Raw genomic sequence first — 25,011 nt, 5'->3', positions numbered from 1 at the left:
TGTACACTTTGGAAGGAAAAAGGGAGAACAATCCCATGTCAAACTATTCAGGATTAAAAGTTCACCTACTACAAGACTCTTGCCTAGTCTCTCCATAATACAGTTTTGAAGTAATGATAATTCCTAGATTCTTTCATAAATGTAGTGTAATAGCATCTTACCCAAGGATAGATAAGAAAAGTAGCTTCTAAGGCAACCCTTGATTAGGGAGAAAATTACTCTAGGATAATCTCTTAACTAAAGTCTGATAATCTATAATTTTTTTGTTTTTGTTTTGTGTGTTTTTTTAAATATATTTTTATTTATTTCAGAGAGGAGGAGAGAGGGAGAAAGAGATAGGAACATCAATGGTGAGAGAGAATCATTAATCGGCTGCCTCCTGCATGCCCCCTACTGTGGATCGAGCCTGCAACCCACGCATGTGCCTTTAACTGGAATCAAACTCAGAACCCTTCAGTCTGCAGGTCGACACTCTATCCACTGAGCCAAAGCAGCTAGGGCAAGAATCTATAGCTTTATACACAATCCTATACAATATTTTTAAGCACATTAAAGTTTAAGATTATGATGCCGAACTAACAAGAAATAAAAGTCCGTATTTAGATGTATGAACACTCAAACCATTTTGCCTTTAAAGAAGAACACTGCTGTCTCCAGGGTTCACTCTATTATCCTATATAATAAAAGCCTAGGTGTCCTCATGCCCTCGCGCAACGCCATTGCGCTACCTCATTACAAGATGGCCACCACAGATGGCCGCCCTCACTTCATCACAAGATGGCCCCACAAGATGGCTGTCAGGGGAGGGCAGTTGGGGGCCATCAGGATGGCAGGGGAGCAGTTAGGGAGCGATCAGGCTGGCAGGCAGAAGCGGTTAGGGGCAATCAGGTGAGCAGGCAGGCAAGCAGTTAGGAGCCAGCAGTCTGGATTGTGAGAGGAATGTCTGACTGCTCGGGCCTAAACCAGCAGTCGGACATCTCCCAAGGGGTCCCAGATTGGAGAGGGTGCAGGCCAGGCTGAGAGACACCCTTTCCCCCCTCCTCCCTGTGCATGAATTTAATGCACCGGGCCTATAGTATTTAATATTAAGCCTCTTAAATCCTAATACACATTAATAGATTTGGTTGTTGTGAAAAGTCCATAAGCTATCTCCCCCTTTTTTTTTTTTTTTGCTTTTGACAAATGAGTTTGGAAGGCTTACTATCTATTGGCACCTAACCCATGGCCTGGCACATAGTAGCTTCTTAATAAATGTCAATTGTTCATTCAGAAGTTGCAGAGGAGAATTTGGCCCCCAGTATCCTGTCTTTATAAGCTGGCATTTCTTCCCATGGCTCTGCTGAACAATTATCACTCTGATGCCCATAGGTATGATAGATTATGATGAGAGACCAGTGCTCTAAAGCAGGAGTCAGGCCAGTAAGTGTGGGTAGAGTAATTGAATCAAATGATACAGACAGAGAATGGTGTGAATGGAAAAGGCCATGTCTGCCTAAGAGGGGCAAGCATTGTGCACTGAGCTCCCACAGAACGTTGTCTGCAAAAATGCCAGCCCAGCCAGCACATCTGCCTCCCACATGCCCCACCTTCACACCAAAGAGCAAAAGGAAATCCTCTGCTTTTTACCTAAAATGTCCCTATGTTTGTCTCAACTAAATAACAGAACCAATGTCCCCAGCCTGGCCTTTCACAATAATGCTGACCACAGAGATTGGAATCCAGAGTCCATGACAGAGCACGGAGTTAAGAGTTAAGACTTGGCTCTGAAGCTGTGAATGTGCGAGCCGGGAGACTGAGAGAATGATGGTACCAGACTCAAAAACCACAGTGACAGCTAACGCGGCAACAGGAAAACATGTTTCTTAGATGTAGATTCCAATGGTGTTCATCAGCACTCCTGTGGGGATATTTTATTGATGTCTGAAAAGTTTCAAAGCCAACACACATCTACCCAAATGAGAACTGAACTGACAAGAGCAACATCTGCACCTACTCTGGTGGATGAAGTTACAAGAACTGCTAATCCTGTGCTTCTGAACTCTGGCAAACCAGTGTCCAAGACTGACGGAATACTCTCTTTGTCCCCTATTACTTCTCACGGAACAGTTTTATGAAAGTACATTAGTTACATAAAGACAGACCAATAGCTGGGTTGGAATTTTTCATTTATCCCCAAATATCCAGCACCATATCTTCTTTTAAAACTGGAATGCTTGATAAAAAAAAGGCTTTTTGCTTTGCTATTTGATATGTTCTAAGAGCCCCGAATAACAAGCTATGCTTCAGGTGTGTTACATTCATAACTTACTCCTTAGAAGTATATAGTAAACTGCACTGGTGGATATAGAGGCGACAGAAAATAATAACCTAAAGAAGAACCCATAATACAATCTAGAATGACCTCCCCCACTTATTTTTGTTAGCTTTTATTTGGTCTTCATTCCAACTAGGCTCGTCTGAGCTTGCGAACTTTGCAGACGAGGAATGCTTTTGGAAAGCCTACCTTGGAACCTTTCCTTGAGTCAGGTGGGGCATGCAGAGTTTGGCCAGCTCTCATCAGAGTACGAACTGCCCAAGTGAACTCCAAGGAATGCCTCGCAGCATGCTGCCTGCACTGGCGTGTGCCCAGGCGAAACACTATCCCGCCTGCTAACCTTCAACGTGTATGTAACCTCTTATTCTCCCTCGTGGAGTTGTTTTTTGTTTTTTTTTTTTTTCACTGAAATTATACCTTGTAAATTGTATAGAGGATCATGTTTTGATTATGAAAATAGTTTACAATGAGTAAGGCTTTTTCTATCTCTCAGTTATCTAATCATTTTATCTTTCCAATAGAAAACTTTCTTCCACAAAAAAATGGAATACCAGGCACCAGTCTGGGCAATATCAGCTTACAAAGCTCATGAGGACATGGCACTATAAGAAATTAGTGAGGCAACTTGAAGCTATCAAGTTTAAAACATTTTTAAAATCCTAAGTTATTGCCTTTGTTGCATTTATCAGAAAAAATGAAGTTATTCATAAGCTACCCCCACATGGTTTTGAAGGATAGCTTCCAGTTAATATTTAAGAACTTAGTTACATGAGCCTGTCATTATTCACTCCATACAAAGGATCTCGAGTTGCACTGTCCAATGACTTCCTGTGATGATGAAAATGTTCTCTATTTGTGTGTGCACTATGGTCGCCACGCGTCCCAGCTGGCTTTCAGCGCTCAAAATGTGAGTCACACGGCTGATCGACTGTATATTTATTTTTATTTAATTACTTTAAATTAAAGCAGCCACATCTAACTTAGTGGCTCCAGTGTTAGACAGTGCAGATCTAGAGACTTGCTTCAAAAAGCAGCCAACTACAGGAAGCATCATCTTCACCTGGCAACCTGTTACAAATAGTATTTTCTGGTCCCACCTCTAGACTACTGATTTCGAATCTGTCTTTTACTCACACCCCAAGGCAATCTGTGTGCATTAATATTTGAGAAGCACTAGAGGAGTGGTTCTCAACACTGGCTGCACCCTTGAGGGTATTCTGCACCCGTTTCCAGAGATGAATAAGATCAAGATATTTTCAAAATAAAGCCAGAATCCATTGCCTTTTTCAGTACATTGGCCTTTGCACTGATAGTACAAAAGCAGTGGAGGGTAAAACTTTTAGGGCTTTAGCATGAATCAAGGCACTGGCACCCAACTGTAGTAGTAATTATTAATTTCTTCACTGTTAACATACTTGCAGGAAATAAAAAGGCCAGTTACATTTAATAACGTTCTTGATGATGCAGGAAACATACTGACCTTGTTAAATCTTAACCATTAAATACACATTTTTTTCATATTCTGTGGGAAGAAATAAATAAGAAGTATGAATAAAGCATCGAGGCGGCAAGCAAAAGTATGAAGTCTGACTCAAGGAAAAGCACCCATGAGACTGTTTGAGTTATAACCTAAACCAGCCTCTTTTTTAATGGAGCCAATGGCAGTCAAACTATGGTTATTCAGAATTGGGTATTTGGCAAATATTTCACTCAAAATGAATGAAATCTGTCACTTTAAGAAAAATAATTAACAGCATATGTTCCCAATGATAACCTTTGTGATCTAAAGTGGAAATTGGGATTTTAGAAAACTAGTATTTAGTACTAGACTCTTGACATCTTCCTTCTAACCTTTTTAAGGAGATTGTAGTGATATTAACAACTGCATTTGAAAATCCTACATAACTGAGGGGGCCAATATTTTTTAAATGACCAATGTATAAGTAAAAGATCCATTCAAAAAGCAAGATGGAACAATTACTTTTAATGTAGCCAAGCACACATTTAGTGATATGGTTTCAGACTCCACATTACACATAACTTTTATGAAACTACCACTTGTCAAGTGTTGACGTAGTATCAAAGAAGAATATCCACAATTACATAAAAATTCCATTAAAATACTCTTCTTTTTAAACTACATATTTGAAAAACGTTCTTTATACAGTTTAACCAAAACATCTTACCAGAATGCAGAATCAGATGTCTGAATCCATCTTAATATCCATCTATTAAGCTGGATATTAAAGAAATGTGCAAAAAGGGAAACCAATGTTGCTCTTCTCATTAATATTTTTGTTTTGGTAATCATAACTACTTTTCATAAAAATATATTACTTAATTTTTAAGGTTATGCTGTATGTAAATTTTAATATGTAAATATATTATTTATATTAATCTATTATTACTTTTCATTGAAATCATAAATATTTTTTAAAAAATATTTTTATTGATTTCAAAGAAGGGAGAGGGAGAGAGAGATAGAAACATCAGTGATGAGAGAGGTACATTGACTGGCTGCCTCATGCATGCCCCGCACTGGGAATTGGACCTGCAATCCGGGTATGTGTCCTGCCCGGGAATCAAACTGTGGCCTTCTGGTTCATCGGTCAATGCTCAACTACCAAGCAACACGGGCCAGGCTGAAATCATAAATATTTTTTAAATTTCTCAGTTTTAACTTCTAGCATGGTAAATATTGATAGATGTTATTCCCATTAACAAAAATACTTTTGCGGTTCTTTTTTAAAATATTTTTATTGATTTCAGAGATGAAGGGAGAGGGAGAGAGAAATAGCAACATCAATGATGAGAGAGAATCATTGATCGGCTGCCTCCTGCATGACCCCCACAGGGGATCGAGCCTGCAACCCAGGCATGTGCCCTGGACCAGAATCGAACCTGGGACCCTTCAGTCCACAGGCTGACAGACACTCTATCCACTGAGCCAAACCGACTAGGGCTTTTTGCAGTTTTTAATCATTTTTGAGAGTATAAGGATCCTGAGACCAACAAGTTTGGGTGATACTGGCTCATATAAGATTGAAGAGGGTCAAAGCTGAGAACCATTTCTCCCTCTATCCAAAAATTGAGTATTGGCTTCTTCCAAGGATTCAGAAGAAAGAACTTGGCATCCTCATAAGAAAAAATGTGAAGTTTCTATATATACACATTGATTCATTCAACCCATATAAAAACCCTGTAAGAATTTATAAATATGCACACTTATTATAGCATTTATAGTGTGATCTGAGAACAATCTGAAGGTCCATCAGGAGTGGACTAGTTGATTAAATTATAGTACATTATATGACAGAATAGCATGTAGCATTAAAAAGACTAGAATACATCTTTATGTTTCTAACACTGAAATACTGTCCACGATGTATCATTAAATGAGAACACAAATTTCAAAGTAATGTATGAAGAACTGCCCTAACCGGTTTGGCTCAGTGGATAGAGCACCAGCCTGCAGACTGAAGGGTCCAAGGTTCGATTCCGGTCAAGGGCATGTACATGGGTTGTGGGCACATCCCTAGTAGGAGGTGTGCAGGAGGCAGCTGATTAGTGTTTCTCTCTCATCTATGTTTCTAACTCTCTATCCCTCTCCCTTCCTCTCTGTAAAAAATCAATAAAATATATTTTAAAAAAAAGAACTGGTTCTCTATGTATGTATAGGTTTACAGATATGTGGTCTTGGACCTTATTTATAGGTATGTGGTCTTGGGCAAAAGTATAATCTGTTAACATTAGTTACCTCAGCAGAATGTAGGAGTGGATGTGAGATGAATTGTATTATTTAATTTTTCTGTATACTAGTTATTTTTTAAGCTTTTAACAATTTTAAAAGCTTAAAATTATCCAGCTGTGTCCCCTTCTATACTCAGTGGTCCTTGATTGTTCTTTGTGGTATCACACATGGCAGACCCCCACTGAGAAATGCAAGTGAAGTGATCTTTGTAACACTCTGACTTTTCTGAGGAAAAGAGTAGTAAAGAAAGATCTGTAAGCAGAGAAATAACATTCCAATTACAGTATTTGATACAGAGCACAAAAGTGGTGACCAGAATGTTCCGTTTTCTCCCAAATTCAATAAAAATTGATTGCAGCATCAATCTTCCAAAAACAACTGGCACATTTGTGCTGGTGACTAAGATTCTTCTTACTTTGGAGCAGTCAGTTCCAGCTTCAAATTACTATAGATCCATGAACCAGGAGAGCACGGTTTGATTCCCAGTCAGGGGATATGTCCGGGTTACAGGCTCGATCTCCAATAGGTGGCGTGCAGGAGGCAGCCTATCAATGATTCTCTCTCATCATTGATGTTTTTAGCTCCCTCTTCCTCTCCCTTCCTCTCTCTGAAATCAATAAAAATATTTTTAAATATTTTATGCCCACCACTTTCTACTCTCCCTTCTGCTGGTCAATCTCCTCAGCCTTGTTTCAATACAGTGATCAACTGGTACTCTATTTTCCACAACTAAACTCTCAGCTCTCAGCACATGCCCTGCTTGGTTGCAGTTCTGGATTTTCATTTATGTGTTCGAAACTCTCCTCCTTTGCCCTGGCCATTTTATGCTCAGTGGTTAGAACATCTGTCCAAGGACCAAAGGGTTGCAGGTTCAATTCCAGGTCGAGGGCACATACTTCAGTTGCAGGTGTGATCCCCAGCCCTGGTTGGGGTGTGTGCAGGAGGCAACCAATCTGTGGGTCTTTCTCACATCAATGTCTCTCTCTCTCTCTCTCTCTCTCTCTCTCTCTCTCTCTCTCTCTCTCTCCCTCTCCCATCCTCCCTCCCTCCCACTCTGTCTGAAAAAATATCCTCAAGTGAGGACTTTAAAAAAAGAAAGAAAGAAACTCTCCTCTCTCCACATCCTCCATTTGTCATTCAGCTTACGGAACAGACGATCACCTCTGGAAAGCCCTCCTAATCAGAATATTGAATAGTGTGCCCCAGCTCCATGCTCCTGAAACACCCTACTCTGATCTTCCTCCAACATATTACTTACCACACACCATATTATAAATTTTGGTTAGTTGCCCATCTACCCAACTTTAGCTCCTTGAGAACAAAAATCAAGTTTGTATTGTTCTCTGATGTCTCCCAACATCAGTCTGCAAGGCACATTGCAGTAATAATAAGTTATTGAATACATACCAGTATCAGGCTCTGGGCTAAAAACTTCATGTACATTATCTCATTCAACCTGCCAATAAACCTTTGAGCCTACACTACTCTGCCTCCTTGTACACATCAATATTGTTGGTTATCATCTGCATATCTTCTTCCCTCTGAAATATCCTATGTTCTGACTCCATCAAAACACTGTCTTTAACAATGTGTTAGGGACCTTCACTTGACCTTAGTTATTACTTAGCTTAATTTTAGCACACAAAGAGAACAAAGTCCTAAACCAAATAGTGGAAATTTGAGCATCCCAGCTGGACAGGAGGGAGGCATTTTTAGAAAGGAAAGTTTTAACACTTGTTTCATAGATCACATCTTTGGGATACGATTTCCTGGTCTTATTTGGAAGGAGAGACTTTGGTTTGGAGAATTGTGTCAGTGTTCACACCTGCTCCAGGACTAGGAGATACCACTCAATTTCTACATAGCTTCTAATTATTACAAACTTAGGAGTCCAGCACGCGATTCGAAATCACACACGCCACCCGCCCTCAAGTCACTGGTCCGGCCCTGCCTCCCTCCCTGGCCCTGCAGCAGCCACAGCCGCTGCCAGTCTGACGCTGCCTGCCTCTCTGGCCCTTGAAGCAGCCACGGCCACTGCTGATCAGGCCCTCCCCCAGCACAGGCATGTGGAGGCCCCTGACGCCCCACCCCCAATGCTGCGCGTGCAACCTCCTCCTGCCCAATCAACCCATTATGGTGTCATGGTTAATTAGTATATTTCCCTATTATATATATATATTCATCCTCTATTCATGCTTTAACTGTCTTTATTTCCAATGAGAAGTTTATCTAAAAAAAACAAATATTAAAAAAACAGTGTCTGCAACTGTCCTGATCATACATTAATACAGAGCTTTATGGATTCTGCTATCAAGTACAAAACCACTCACACTCCAGTGAGATCAGGCTGAATGTGAACTGACTTCCCAGGTGCTGTGGGTAGAGTGTTTACCTTGACATTTAATCCTCCCGGATGTCCTTGATGTCAGACCTCCAAAACATGCCAAGAGCCCCCTAAGCATGTGTGAGAAAGTTTTATGGTACTGGCTCTTAACTTGGCAGGAATGAGAATCAAGCCCTTCAGTGTGGCCTGATGCTTGGCTTCCCTACTGAGAAGTCAAGGCTAGGGAGCCAACCAAGTACCTGAGGCGTGGGGGCAGACAATTGCAAACACGTGGCCAAAAATTCTTCCTGAGAAGGAGAAGGCTTGGGAGCTAAGAAAGTAGCATCGAAAGGGTGGATTGATGAAGGTGGGAAATAAATAGACGCTGGTGAAAGAGTCTGGGATAGCTAAGGCCAATCTGGTTCAATGTAGAATGGACGAACTTGGTGCCTGCACGCTGCCATCTTAGCGGGGAGAGGTCCCTTGAGCCTGTTGTTGGGCTTACACTCTTTGCAGGACTTCTGTTTATTTCACAGAGGACTTCCCCCTTATAACTTCATTTACCTCTTAAAGGAAAGCTGTGAGGTAGGTAAATTTCTCTCTGTTTTACAGATAAGGAAACTGAGGCCCAGAGAGACTAAATGGCTATAACAGGAGAGAGATGGCACATAATGAAATTCAGTGGTGACTGACTCCCGCACCCACCCCAGGGAATAGAGCCTTCACCTGGAAACTGAAGGTTATATCCCTCCTCCCCCATATTCTTCGTACTCAAAACAATCCTGCCAGAAATTTTAAAAATAATAATAAAACAAAGATAAACAATAACTGCCAAAAAATCATTAAAATCAACAGAGGGAAAAATAGAAAAACGGTGATGACATCACCTGAGTGACATTATGAAGGCCTAGAGAAAGGAAAACATAACAGTCAGGAGCTGGGGATAACCTTAAATAACTACTAACTCGACTTTTTCACTTTATAGTTAAAGATAGGAAAGACAAAAAATTCAAATGGCTTCCTCTGGTTCCAAGCTGAGTTATCATGAGAACCAAAGGTCCTTTTTCCTCTTCCTTTCTTGATTTGAACTTCTTAACAACAGGAATAAATTATTTTTTACTAAAATATTTCTGAAGGGAGGGACAAAGGGATAGAAAGGGGAAAGAACAGAAGGAAGTGGAAGAGAAAGGGACAAAAAGTAACTTCTCAATTTCTACTCTGGGTCAATTCTTATGAAAATAACACCATCATAATCAGAGGAAACTGGAACACCTTTGAAAAAGATGGAATTTCAGCTTTGGCCAAACCCCCTTCTTCTTAATCCTTACACTTTGGAATGTGTATAATCATATTTATTACAATGGGAAGTCTGGAAACAATAATGTTTGCCCAATAGTAAGGAATTAGTTACATGAATTATGGTATATCTACTCAGTGAAAAACTATACAATCATTTAAGTCATACTCTATAGTAGTGATGGGGAACCTTTTCAGCTCGGCATGTTAGCATTTTGAAAAACCTTAACTTAACTCTGGTGCCGGGTCACATATAGAAATTTTTTGATATTTGCAACCATAGTAAAAAAAAAGATTTATATTTTTGATATTTATTTTATATATTTAAATGCCATTTAACAAAAAAATCAACCAAAAAAATAAGTTCACGTGTCACCTCTGACACGCGTGTCATAGGTTCGCCATCACTGCTCTATAGAAATGTTTAGAGAAAGAGGAAATTGTTAACAATACATGACTAGTGAAAAAATGGAATAAGAAATACACTACATATAGCATGATTCCAATTTTGTATTTTATTTAAAAACATGAAAATAAGTCAAAATATTAAAAATTAATACCTTTGAAAAGAGATGTTACAAGTGTTTTTTAACTTTCTTCTTTGTACTGTTCTGTATTTTCTAGATTTTTTCTGAAATGTAAATTTATAGAGTCTATTTATAATTGAACAAAAAAAAATAAATGTAAGTGTAAGCTATTGTATGAAAATATCCAGTGTTCTCAAGAAATGATGGGTATTCTTATGTTCTGTTAAGAACACATAGTACAATATTTTAGGAGTGAAAATTGAACAGTATGAACCAAAATTTAATAGTCATTCTCCTGGGACATTATCTTACGGAGACTGGAAACAGTTGTGCTGGAATTTAAAACATTTGGATCTTAGAAAGTAATAAGATACATAGACCACATGTTTCATAACAACCCCCGGCAGAGTCTGGGCAGCAAACCGTAATCAACATTTCAATATTTCTGTAGCAAACATGAAGTGTTGAAATCAAGCTAGATAAATTAAGATTATAAATAGCCTCTGAATTCTAATCATATTTTTCCAAAAAAATTAATTTGCACTAAATATAACAAAATATTTTTGTTTTACATAACTTTTTGGACTTCAGAAGTATAGACAAGAAAATATGGCCTCTAAATTAAGATATGTTATGTTCATTACAGCATTGCTTATTATGTCACTATGTGTATACTCATAAAAGATTAGTTCATAGAAAACTATGGTAATAATTACTAGTACATCCTGGAATAATATTTATCCACTGAAATGATTATATCAATTAGTATTCATGTTAATAGAAGTGTCTTCACAACATGTTACTGAGTATAAAAATGGGTTTCAAATGGATTTTTCTTTATCAGGATTTATTATAGAATTTGTGCTCCTGGAATGATGGAGTAGACATGGTTTTCCTTATTCCTCCTACTAAGTACAACTAAGAACCCCGCACATTATAAATAAAAATGTAAGAAGACTTTGAAAGGAGGAAAGAAGAAGGCAGGCTAGGTGATCACATCAGGTTCCAAGAAATGACATAGTGGTGAGCTCTCTGGATTTTCTTTTTGCATCATCTCAGATTTGGAGCAGAAGCTAGCTATCCAACAATATCAATTGCTGCAACAAACACCTATCCTGTGTAGTCAAAAAACCAGGATAGGGGCAGCCAATCAGGAACAATACTTTTAGACAGTAACTACTATCCTCCAGCCAAACACCACAGAAAACCTCTGATCCCACTCCCACTCATGCCAGAAAGGGCTGAATGAGAATTCTAGACTTCTAGCCTCATCAGGATGTAATGAAGCACTATAACACCCCTCTAGGTATAAGAGAAAGCCAAGTAAAGAGCTGGTACTTTCATCCTTGCTGGCTGATAGCAAAGTCCATTCACTGTGATGACAATAGCTACTATGTGGAAAGCCTACTTCTAAGTAACCTAGGTGCCTGTAGAGACCATGGTAGAGCCAGAAATCCCAACTCGCTGAGCAATAAGAAAGAATACCACTATTGTTGGATATCAACAGAGGCCAAGTGGAGAATCTGAGCTTCTCTCTCCACCTGGCATGAAGTTGTAATGAGGTAAAGCCACCCTTCCCCTGCTGGAATAATATCCCAAAAAGTGAGTTAAAATAAGATACAGTATACAAAACATAATATAAAAATGACCAGATTTCAATAAAAAATTATTCATCATACCAAGAACATATTAAAGAACTAGAAGCCCGGTGCATGAAATTCGTGCACAGGGTATGTGTGTATGTGGGGGCGTCCCTCAGCCCGGCCTTCGCCCTCTTGCAATCTAGGACCCTCGGAGGATGTCCGGCTGACGGCTTAGGCCCGCTCCCCAGACAGGCCTAAGCCAGCAGTTGGACATTCCTCTCACAGCCTGGGACCCTTCACTCTTTACCCTCACCTGCTTGCTGCTCCTTAGTGCTGCCATGGAGGTGGGAGAGGCTTCCACCACCACCACTGTGCTCGCCAGCTGTGAGCCCGGCTTCTGGCTGAGCGGCGCTCCCCCTGTGGGAGCACCCTGACCACCAGGGGGCAGCTCCTTTTTTGAGCGTCTGCCCCCTGGTGGTCAGTGAGTGTCATAGCGACCAGTCGTTCCACTGTTAGGTCAATTTGCATATTAGGCTTTTATTATATAGGATTATACATCAAATTCAAATGGAGTTTATCCAGTGATGCAAGACTGGTTCAATAGTTAAAAAATCAATCAATGTAATCCACCATATGAGCAGTCTAAGGAAGAAAACTCATGTATCAAACTGACTGATTTAGAAGCATTTCACAAAAGTTAACAGCAATTAATGATCTTTTAAAACCCTTAGAAAAATAAGAATAGAGAGTAACTTCCTAAACTTGATAAAGAACATCTACAAAAATCCTATAGCTGACATAATACTTAAAGGTAAAAGACTGAAATTTTTACCTCTGAGATTAGGAACAAGGCAGGGATGTCTGCTACCATAACTTTAATTCAAGACAGTGCTGGAAGTTCAAGTCAGTGCAATAAAATACTGGTAGGAGGGGTAGAGACTCAGAATGGGTAAGTCCTACATCAACAGTGTAGCAATCAAGATACAGGAGAGAAATCTCAGCAGAGAAGATTCCTCCCTCCCTGAGTACTAGCCCCATAGGGGGTCCCAAGCCCATGGTTCCAGTACCAGGAAAAGAAGTCCCAATAATTTCACGCTGTGAAACCGAGCAGGGATTGCGTCCAGTGAAACAGAAGGCTTCTGGAGTCCTAGATGTTCCTCTTAAAGAGCCCATGCTCAGATTTACTTGCTGACAGACTCACTTGATCTGAGCTCCAAGACTGGGGCAGCAGCTTACAAAGATCCAGAAACAGAGCAGAACCAAGATGGTGGCATTGGTAAACGTGATACTTGCCTCCCACAACCACATCAAAATTACAACTAAAATACAGAACAGGCAGTAGGGTTGGGGCCACTGAGGCCGGAAGCAATGCAGGCCGTGGCAGGCAGGAGGCTCAGCCATGTCTCAGTATTATAAGGACAAGTCAGAGGGCAACACATGGGGGGGTTTGAAGGAGCATCAGAGTGCCTGTCTGCTGCAGTCCCACTGTGTGCTCCAGGAAGGAAAATCCCCTCTGCAATATTTGAAGTAAGGAAACTTCAAAGCTTTGAAATATTTATTTTTTTAATGTAAAAGATCAATGTTGGATGCCAGATCAAGATTCAAAGGAAGAAAAGGATAGTGATGAGTATTCTGTTTAAACCAAGATGAATACAACAAGGGATTTCCTCTGGTCATTAAAAAACAGAAATCAAAGTAGGAAACATGCTTTTTTCTAACACCTGTTTGGTCAGACCCTGGAGAGAATGCATGAGTTCTGTTATTGAATATCTATAAATAATTTTCTTGTTCTAAGTTATTTTTAGAAGAAAAATTTAATTGACCAGTTATCAGCAGGGAGCATAATAAATGCATTTTAAGAATTGTTTTAAAGGCCCTAGCCAGTTTTGCTCAGCAATTAGAGTGTCTGCCCACAGACCAAAGGGCCGTGGGTTCAATTCCTGGGCAAGGGCACGTACCTAGGTTATGGGTTCGCTCCCTGCCCCTGGAAGGGGTATGGGTGGGAGACAACCAGTTGATGTGTCTATGTCTCCCTCTCTCCCCGCTACTCCTCCCCCTCCCTCCCACTATCTGAAAAGCATTGGAAAAAAATAACCTCAGGTATTTTGTGGGGATTGTGGCTGAGTGACACAGAGGCTCCTGGAGACCCAGGCACTTCCTCTGAAAGGGCTGGCCCATGAACTTACTAGTACTCAGACTCACTCCCTCTGAGCTCCAGTGCTGGGGCAGGGACCTGGAAGGATCCAGGGCCATATAGGGAGGAATTGGGTTGTCTGGCATTAGAGCGAGAACTCGAGGCAGCTTTCTCCCAGACAGGGATGCACGAAGGGGTCGTTGTTCCTATGCTGAGGCCTTCCCTATCACAGAGCTGACAACAGGCACCATATATGAGTCTCCAACTTAGTTCACACTGACTGCTTCAAGCTGGTAAATCCTGAAACCCTGCCCCACCCATTTGCAGCCCCACCCAAGTTGTTTGCTGTGGCTTTTCCATATGAATGGTCTGTCCTGACTCAGGCTTCAGACATTCCTAAAATCTCTAACACAAGCAGCCGCTAGCACCAGGGTGTCCCATATCACTCAATAAGAGTCCCCAGACCCAGCACTAGCAGCAGCTTGCCTTGCTTCACAGCTTGGCCTCTCCTAGAAACTTCCAAGCCCAACACGAGTAGCAGCCATCTGCAGATTGCTCTGTATCCTGATGGGTGGCCACAGGCAGGTCACAGGCAGTGGCTGACTTTGCACCTTCTGGGAGTTGGGGAGAGGGGTCAAGAGCCAGTGTACCTGGTGAACAGCTTCAGATTTCACCAGATTACTAGTCTAGGCATCCATGAGTGACACAATCAAGTGGCAGATAGTGAGCATCAAAGCCCCACTGAAGCAAGTCCTGCTCCATAGGAGTGTCTCCTGCACAGCAGCTCTTCCACTATAGTCACAGCTGTTCCTCACAGCCAATTGACCTGGGAATGAATTCCTCCCAGTGATGCCAATAGCCATCAAGGCTCAACTACAATAAGACAGTGCATATAGCCCACACAGGGACACATCTAGAGTGCCCAGCTCAGAGGACTGGGGAGGCTGAGCCATTTAGCCCTACAGAACACTACTACACAAGGCCACTCTATCAATTCCAGGAGACATAGCAGCTCTACATAATACATAGAAATAGACACAGGGAAGTAGCCAAAGAAACATGTCACAAATGAAATAGCAGAAGAAATCTCCAGAAAAAGAACTAAATGAAATGGAAGAAAGCAAACTACTAGATACAGAGTTCAAAACAATGGTTATAAGGATGCTCAAGGATCTTAATGAGAGCTTCAATGGACTTAGTGAGAATTTCAAGGAAATTAGTGAGAACATCAAAGACATGAATAGGACCAGTCAGAAATGAAGGATACACTATTTGAAATAAAGAATAAATTACTAGGAGTCAACATTAGAGTAGAAGATGCAGATAATCAAATCAGTGATTTGGAATATGAGGAAGCAAAAAACACCCAATCAGAAGAGCAAAAAGAAAAATGAATCCAAAAATATGAAGGTAGCAAAAGGAGCCTCTGGGACAACATTTGCATCATGGGAGTGCCAGAAGAAGAAGAGAGAACAGGATATTGAAAATCTATTTAAATAAATAATAACAGAAACCTTTCCCTGCCTGTGAAAGAACTAGAATTAAAAGTCCAGAAAGTACAGCAAGTCCCAAACAAGAGGAAAACAGAGAGGCTCACACCAAGACACATCATAATTAAAATGCAAAAGGTTAAAGACAGAGAATCTTAAAAGAAGCAAGAGAAAAGCAGTTAGTTACCTACAAGGGAGTGTCCATATGACTATCAGCTGATTTCTCAACAGAAACTTTGAAGGTCAGAAGGGAGTGGCAAGAAATATTCAAAAATGATGAATAGCAAGGACCTACAACCAACATTACTCTACCCAGCAAAGCTATCATTTAGAATTGAAGGTCAGATAAAGAGCTTCACAGACAAGAAAAAGCTAAAGGAGTTCATTGCCACTAAACCAGTACTACATGAACTATTGAAGGGTATTCTTTAAGAAGAGGAAGAAGGGGAGGAGGAAGAGGATAAGGAGAAGGAGAAGGAGGAGGGGGAAGAGGAGGAAATATGAACAATAAATGGCAATAAATACATATCTATCAACAACTGAAAGTAAAAATCAAAATTACCAAACAAGGAATCTAATGAAGAAAATAAACTGATGAATAAAACAGAATCAGAGGTATAGAAACATGGAACAGACTAAGGAATCTCAGAGGAAAGGTGTGGGGGAGGGACAGGAAGGGATTAACCAAAGAACTTATATGCATATATTCATTACCCATGGACACAAACAATAGAGTTGTGAAGGCCTGGGGCAGGGTGGGAATTGGATGGAGAAGGATGTGAGGGGGGAAATGGGGACCTCTATAGTACTCTCAACAATAAAGATTTTTTTGAAAATATCCTCAGAAACAATTGGGAGAAATGAATTGTCCAGCTTCAGGGTGAGCACTGGAGGGACAGCTTTCTCTCAGACAGAAGTGCTGGCAGATATCATTGCTCCTTTATTGAGCACTCTCCCTCCACAGTTCCTGCAGGCACAAGCAGGCCTCAAGCCTGAGTGTCCATTAACCTGGTAAAGCCCCACCCTGGTGATTCATTGATCCTGCCCCCTCAAACTTGCACACCCACCCAAACTACTTTCAGGGGCTTTTCCATATAAATGGTCTGTTTTGGTTAATGCTGCAGACTTTCCTAAAATCTCTCACAGGTTCACAAACCACAAACAAGCAACATCTGGCCTCAGAATGCCCTGTGCTTCTTGCTAAGTGGCCCCAAGCCTGGCACTAGTGGCAGCTGGCCTCAATTCCAAACTTAGCCTCTTCCAGGTGCTTCCAAGCACAGCACAAGTGACAACCACCTGCAGATCCCACTTTGCATCCCTAGGCCATAAACAGGCAGCAGTTGACCTTCACCTGCCCCATACCCCCTACCAAGAGTCCCCAGAATCAACACACCTGGTGGCCAGCTTCAGACTATGCCAGAGCACCGCCCAACCACCTCTACAAAGACACACCGAGATGGGAAACTCAATAGACATCAGGGCCCCTCTATGTGAATCCTGCTCTGTGGGGTTCCAGGGGTGGGCAAACTTTTTGACTCGAAGGCCACAATGGGTTCTTAAACTGGACCGGAGGGCCGGAACAAAAGCATGGATGGAGTGTTTGTGTGAACTAATACAAATTCAAAGTAAACATCATTACATAAAAGGGTATGTTCTTTTTTTTTTAGGTTTATTCATTTCAAACGGCCGGATCTGGCCCCTGGACCGTAGTTTGCCCACGGCTGGGTTAGCCCCTGTGTAATAGCTCCTCCCCTATAGTCACAGCCATTCCTCATAGTCAGTCAGCCAGAGAATCAATCCCTTCCACTGGCCTTCCAATTGTTGTCAGGGTTCAACTACAACAGGAGGGTGCACACAGCCCACACAAAGGACACATCTGAAGCATTCAACTCAGGTGACTAAAAGCTTCCCTAACCTACTAAAAGGAAAAGACATACAAGTCTAGGAAGCACAGAGAGTCCCAAACAAGATATATTCAAAGAGTTTCACACCAATACATATCATAATTGAAATGGTAGATGTTAAAGACAAAGAGAAAAAATCTTAAAAGCAGCAAGAGAAAAGCAATTACCTAAAAGGGAACCTCTATAAGACTATCAACTGATTTCTCTACAGAAACTTTGCAGGCCATAGGCGTTTGGCATTTAATATTCTAGTGATGAAAATCAAGGACCTACAACTAAGATTATTCTGCCCAGCAGTGAGACTATCATTTAGAATTGAGGGAAAGATAAAGAGGTTCCAAGACAAGAACAAGTTTATCACAACTAAACCAGTATTACAAGAAATGTTAAAGGTACAATTTTAAGAAGAAAAAAAATAACAAAAATATGAATACTAAAATGGCAATAACTACATATCTAATCAATAATTACTTTAAATGTGAATGGATTAAATGCTTTAATCAAGAGACATAGGGTGGCCCAAACAGGTGTGGTCTAGTGGTTGAGGGTCTACTCATGAACCAAGAGGTTAATGGTTTGATTTCTGGTTGGGCACATGCCTGGCTTGTGAGCTTGATCCCCAGTAGGGGGCATAGAGGAGGCAGCCAATTCATATTTCTCTCATAGATGTTTACACCTCTTTCTCCCTTTCCTTTCTCTCTAAAAAGTCAATTAAAAATATTTTAAAAAAATAAATAAAGTGTTCACTTCGGCAGCACATATACTAAAATTGGAATGATACAGAGAAGATTAGCATGGCCCCTGCACAAGGATGACACAACTTTGTGAAGTATTCCATATTTTTATTCCCAATCAAGATGAACCCAAAAAGACCCATACCTAGACACATCATAATTAAAATGGCAAGCTTTAAAGACAAGGAAAGAATCTTAAAGGCTGTAAGAGAGAGACAAAAAGTTACCTACAAGGGAGTTTCCATTATACTGTCAGCTGATTTCTCAATAAAACACTTTAGGCCAGAAGGGAGTGACATGAAGTATACAAAGTAATGAAAAGCAAGGCTCTGAAATAAAGAGCTTTGCAGACAATAAAAGGCTAAAAGAGTTTATCATCACCAAACCAGCACTGCAAACATTTAAAATGATTTGATTTTTTAAACCAGGACATGGTTATCTGTAATTAATCTAATTGTCCATATGGGTTTAGATTATTTTCAAATTTTTACAATTTTGAACAATACAATATACACATTCTTGAAAACCTTTCTGCCAATACAAAAATACTTCTAGAGAATCAACTCCTAAAGATAGGCCAAAGTATATATTTATTTTAAAATTTGAAACTACCAAATTGCTCTCTAAAAAAACTAAAGAAAATACATACCTTCCAATAGCATATGAGAATATCTGTTTCAAAATATACTAACACAATTTAATCTAATCTTTTAATTTAATTTTAAAAATTTTAATTAATAAAATGCAAATGTAAACTACATTAAGATTTTTTTTCATGGCCAGCAAGACACACACACACACACATTTGCTTTTACTTTCTTTCTAAACTATCCATACCAGCTCTGTCAGCATCTACATTAGAATAATCTGTGGTTTAAATTTCAGATTGTCATTTTTTTAACATACGCACCAATTATTTAGACTTTACTAGTTTCACTGGTACCTTTGCTCTCCAGTGTTACTAGTATAACATTCCTTGTTTTCCTTTTTCTTTTACTTCCTTTTGTTTTTACTAGAATATGGCCTCAAGCAATTCTTTCAAATAGGCTCTGTGGCTGGAAAAAGTTCTAAGCCTTGGCATGTCCAAAAATATCATTAGTCTTCACTCATGAATGCTACTTCACTGGGGATAAAATTGTACCTTTAAAATGATTTTTGTCTAAAAAATGTTAAAGTCCCTATTCTGTTGTTTACTGTATCCAGTAAATGCTTAATAAAAGCCTGATGACAATCTGATTTTTACTCATTTGATTTTAAGCTGAGTCCCTGAAGGCTTTTAGACATTTTTCTTCATCCTTGGAGATCTGACATTTCACTAGTGTCCAGTTTTAAGTCTCTTTATGCATTCTGCATGTTCCCTTCAACTAAAAACATACTGCATTCTCAGGTCTAGAAAAATTTCTCCTCCCATTTAGCTGATCATTTTCTCCCATCTGTTCTCTCCTTACTTTCCTAGAGCATGGCTCTTACATGGATATGGGGATTTAAGGTTTATATTTTAGTCCTTTTAACGTTTTTCTCTTATTTTCTGTAGTAGGCAGAATAAACCACCTCCCCCCCCCCCAAAAGAGGCCCACACAGTACTACCCAAAAATGTGAAAATATGTGGCCTTCATTGGAAAGGGGGACTTAACGGGTATTATTAAGTTAGGGGTCCTGAGATGGGAAGATGATCCTGGATTATCTGGGTGGGCCCAGTGTAATCACCATGGCTCTTAAAAGAAGGAGGCAGGAGTATCAGAATTAAAGAAGTGACAAAAGAAGGAGAGGTCATAGACAAATGGAGAGAAAGATCTGTAAATGCTCTGATGCTGGCTTTGCAGAGAGAAGAAGGGGCTGGAAGCTAAGGAATGCAGGTGTTCTCCGTAAGCTGGAAAAGTATCTATTCTAGAGCCCCCAGGAGGAATGCAGCCCTGCCGAAACCTTGATTTTGGGATTCAGACCTCCAGGACTGTAAGATAATAAATATGGGTTGTTTTAAGCTATGACATTTGTGGTATTCGTTACTGCAACCATAGAAAGTGAATGCACTTTCAAATAAACCCTGTTTTTTGTATTGCTGTCTGTGTGAACTACACACTTCATTTTACGTTACAGTATAATGCGCTGGTTTTCAGCTCTGTCACGTCCCTTATTTAACCTATTAATTGAAATGTTTTTGTATTGGTTATGACTTTTTATTTGCAAGAGCTCTAACAGGTTTTCCCTCCCTTTAGACAACTATTTTTCTTTTATGGATGCAATATCCATTCAAATCTGAAAATATTAATTATGCCTGTTATAAATTTTTCTTTATTCCTCTATATAATCTCTATTTCCTCAGTGTTAGAGTTTTCATTTGTTGAGTTTGGAAGCTTTTGTAGTACTGTTTCCATTAAATATAGGATGATCTTCACATGTTTGCTCTTTATTATATTTGAGAATCTTACCCATTTGGATGATAGTTCTGGTTACTCTAGCCTGTTCCAGGTGACTGTAGGGAGAGAAACAATAAGACACTTTGGCAGAATGAATCTTGCTTACCATTTGAGTCTTGAGAGTCCTTTCCACAGACAAAGTGATATGAAAAATAAACACACGTGAGGACTGACCCTCAGAGCAAATGCCAGCAGTATACCGTATTTACTGGTGTCACTCAATGAAACCAGCTTTCTCCCTTTCCCTCTGAGAAGTCATAAGTTGTCTGGAGTCCTCCCTCTCCAGAAAGCAAACTTATGAGTCTATCTTGGGGCAAATGCAAGAGTAAAATGTTCCCTTTTTATTATTTTGTAAGTTGTGTGTGCCTGTTTAGGCCTGATCCTGATGGGCAGTCGGACATCCCTCAAGGGGTCCCAGATTGGAGAGGGTGCAGGCTGGGCTGAGGGACACACCCCCATGCACAAATTTCATGCACCGGGCCTCTAGAGTGTGTGTGTGTGTGTGTGTGTGTGTGTGTGTGTGTGTGTGTGTGTATCCCACGTTCAAAGGCTGTTAAATCATCTTGTTTACCCATATCTTCAGAAAAATAATCACTTGTACTGGTGTGGTAAATGACCTGCTTTCCTATTTATAATGGTCTGGCCCTCTAGCAACTTCAGCACAAAATTAAAGCTAATTTGCCTACAAATGTCAGGTGGTCATAATAATCTGGCCTTTCAGTGTATATTTACAGTGCATGGATTCATGCACATTGAAAGGAAATTAATTAGAGAAGAAATATTTTAATATCGCTATTCTACCTTTCTCTATAATAGAAGTGCCAACCAAATTCAGAGTCGACAAAGACAGATCGAAACACATGCGTGTGATTGGCACTAGCAAGATCTTTATATGTATTGTGCATGAGAGAGTCAATTTAGCCATAAAATTGCTTAATTAGACCTCCTTCCTGATTTAGCTAAACTTTTTCCAGCCCAGTGAAGCACCCCAACTTCTCTTTCAGGTAATTGTCAGCAACACAGCCATAAATATCAACATGAAGCAGATTATTATTGTAGATCACACAGGGAGAACAAAGGGTAAAATATTTAACTGCAGCAGTGTTTGACTATATTCTGCACAGTGAGAAAACCTGAAGTCATTTCAAGTTCCATCATTTCTTACTTCTTTTCAGTTGGGTCAAGTTTCTAAACTTTCTAAATCTCCGTTGTCCGGCTAATAAAAAGAAAATAGGATTCTACCGAATCTCCTAACTACCTACTCCAGGACTTCTGTGAGGGTCAAATGAGATGAGGCATGGGAAAATGCTTCACAAACATTTGGTTAAAGTGTAAAATGTTTGCACCTTGCTATAAAATAAGTCAGGTTTCTGGGCTGAAGAAACTCCAAGGAGGCTAGTCACTAGGGAGAGGAAGCTGGGCATGGCTATGTGACGTCATTACGTGGAGCCCACAGCAACCATTTCCAGGCTGGGCTAGCTTGTGGGTCACATTTTGTGCCATGGGGTCTTGGCAGCATTGGTGGGTGTTGTTCTGGGGTGGTGGCAGGGCCTGTGTCCCATTTGGGGGAAGCCAAGTATTGGTTTGTCGGTGCCAGATCTGTGGTGCCATTTATTTTTAAATGGCCAGTGTGCGTCATGGCAGCTCCTGTGTTGAGCATCTACCCCTGGTGGTCAGTGTACATCATAGGTACCATTGGATGGACACTTAGCCTTTTATATATATAAACTAGAAGCCCTGTGCATAATAATTTGTGCACTGGCGGGGGTGGGGGGGTCCCTTAGCCCAACCTGTGCCCTCTCACAGTCTGGGACCCCTCGGGAGATAACCACCTGCTGGCTTAGGCCCGCTCCCCTGGTGGCAGATGGCACGCCCAATCACGCGGTGTCTGCCCCATCTCCCTGAGTCGCAGATGGAAGACCCGGATCCCATGCTGGGTCAGCCGGCTGCTCAGATCATGCTGCCGCCTGCCCCGCCCACCCCACCCCGCACTCGGCAGGCCAGGATCTCGTGCTGCCACCAGCCCCAGGCGGGGTGGCACAGCGGATCTGCCTTCAGTATGCAAATTAGCCGCCATCTTTCTTGGTGGTTAATTTGCATATCACACTGATTAGCCAATGGGAGGCGTAGCGAAGACATGGTCAATTACCATGTTTGTTTATTATTAGATAGGATAACCTATCTATAATAATAAAAGCATAATATGCTAATTAGACTGGACGTCCTTCCAGACATCCTTCCGGAAGACCTTCTGGATGAAGCCAGGGCTGCAAGGGAAGCCCAGGTCCCAGGTGCCAGAGGGAAGTCAATGTCACCAGCCAGGGGAAGGAAGGCCTACTCTTGCATGAATTTTACCCATTGGGCCTCTAGTGAGATTTTATAAAATTTCAAATTATTTATATGATTATCTTGTTTGTGCCACAAAACAACCCACCAATATAAGTAAAGGTGATCACTGTTGTACAGATGGTATATACAAGGTAATATATGACCATTGTCTAGAGCACAGCACCTGGCCCTGAGGGAGCACTCAACAAACAGTGTTTTCTGTTCTCCAAAATTTGCTAGCAAAAATTGGGCCTGGAAGCCAAGTCTTTTGCTTCCCAATATAACATCTTATATGCTTGCCACATTGACTCCACAGATAAAATGTGAACCCAGGTCATGAATTATCAACCAGCCAGGCTCCTAACTGGAGGGCAAGAGAGGGGTCTCAAAAGGACTACTCGGCCTTTCTCCTGGGGCCTTGTGTGGAGAAAGGAGGTCAAGGCTCTTCTCTCCCTGTCAGGGGCACAAGCACCTTCAAGCTTGGTTATAGTCCTTAGTAGAAAAAAATGGGCTCCCTCATAGCAAATACCCAAGCTCCCTGTGGCTGCCATTTTTTTTCATTATGGAAATTTTCGAACATACACAAAAGTAGGGGAGGATAGTATAGAGAACTCTCAGGAACCATCACCTGGCTTCAACAATTGCCAATATTTTGCCTAGCATTTTCAGATATGCCACTTAACGAGGCCTAAGCTGATGTCTCAATACTGATGGCCATGTGATGGCCATGAGATCCATGAAACAGGCTGCCCCTGGAATAGCTGGATAGGGAGAAATGTGACTCTCACACCTCTTCTTTCCTGCACCACCTCCAAGTCAGAAGACAAATTTACTTCAGGTCTCGAGAACCAAAAGTATATAGAATTAAAGAGATGGCCTAATTCCCCTACTAGTTCTTATTTGTGTTCATTTTGACTTGCTGGTCCCAAACATTATAACTTGAATATTTTCCTCTCAAACACAAATCCATTGACTTGGGAGCTCTCCTTTCCTGAATCCCCATACCAGCTCCTTGCTGAGAGTTTATGCCACTTCTAGCGTTCCATCTAAAATTACATTGATATCTGAATGTTTCTTGCCCTTCCTGCTGGAGTTTGATGAAGAGTTGCATGCCTTTCATGAGTAGAATGTCAACATTTACAAAGTAAGTGCACATTAAATATTTACAGAATTTATCCTTTTCCTCATAAATTTCAAAGTTTAATTCATATACTTTGAAAGTTTAAAAAACTATCCTAAATTGAGGCAAGATGGTGGTTCCACAAATTACATAACTTAAAACAACAGAAAAAGTAACTTGAAAAACCAAACCACTAAAAATTTTAATTAAAAAAATTTAAAGCCATAATTACTTATACCAGGAGGAATAAATGGCTACCTCAAATTCTTAATATATAAATGAACTCATCACCAAAACTACCTATTTCCCTCCTCTACTAAACATGATGTTTGCATCATAAAGTAAAATGACTGTTATAGAAATAGAAAATACTGCAAAATAAGGCAAAAGTGGCACTTGGCACACACCCATGGCCATCTTATGACGGTCCTACTCGGCATTGGGGAATGCTTTCATGCTGCCAGTGAAATCCCTTTCAGCAGCACTTGCACAGGTCCTTTATAAAACCTAGTTGAAAACAGGAAAAGCATGGTTGCCTCAACTTTTAGAAATAAGAAAAGTGAGTCATCAAGGCTGCTACTACTTGGTGTATAGAGGAAAACAGTGGGCACCTAAGGGCTTGAATTGCCAACTTCTGGGTCTTTTATACAGTCAGTCAATAAATGTTTACTGAATACATACTATGTGCCAGACTCAGTGCTAAGCATTATGGATATAAAGGTGAAGAATATCCTTTTCTATCCTCAAGGAACTTACAGTTTAGTGAAAAGAAACAAACTTTTAAAGTAAAAACTACCATAGTAATTATAATAAAAATATGTACTTATTTGAAAGGGAACCCCAGAGTAAGATTTGTCTATTTTACTGAGGTACAGTGGAAAAGAGCCTCATCAAGTGAACCTTTAAAAATGATTGAGAAATCGATCCGGGGGTCAAAGGTAAGGGAATGAATTTCAGGCAGTGAAATTATACACTATGGAGGATCATTATACAGCATGGAGGTTTGAAATTGCGTAATTTACTCATGGAATTGCAAGCGAAGTCGTTCCAAATACCTGGACCTTTAACCACTCTCCAACTTCAACCTCAG

At 40.5% G+C, this 25,011-nt stretch overlaps 1 non-coding gene and 1 pseudogene across 1 annotated transcript; both read left to right on the top strand.

Moving 5' to 3' along the window:
* The first annotated feature begins 13,193 nt into the window (after positions 1–13,193).
* Positions 13,194–13,415, top strand: LOC132227286 (cytochrome c oxidase assembly factor 5-like; annotated as a pseudogene).
* A 4,646-nt stretch (positions 13,416–18,061) lies between these two features.
* Positions 18,062–18,166, top strand: LOC132223584 (U6 spliceosomal RNA). The gene has a single exon (XR_009450494.1). It is a non-coding gene; the product is annotated as a U6 spliceosomal RNA (small nuclear RNA).
* The last annotated feature ends 6,845 nt before the right edge of the window (positions 18,167–25,011 follow it).

This window comes from Myotis daubentonii, chromosome 1, assembly GCF_963259705.1.
Source record: "Myotis daubentonii chromosome 1, mMyoDau2.1, whole genome shotgun sequence".
In the NCBI taxonomy this organism is placed as follows: Eukaryota; Metazoa; Chordata; class Mammalia; order Chiroptera; family Vespertilionidae; genus Myotis; species Myotis daubentonii.
The sequence above is the reverse complement of the archived record's forward strand: the minus strand, read 5'-3'. Positions and strand labels throughout refer to the sequence as shown.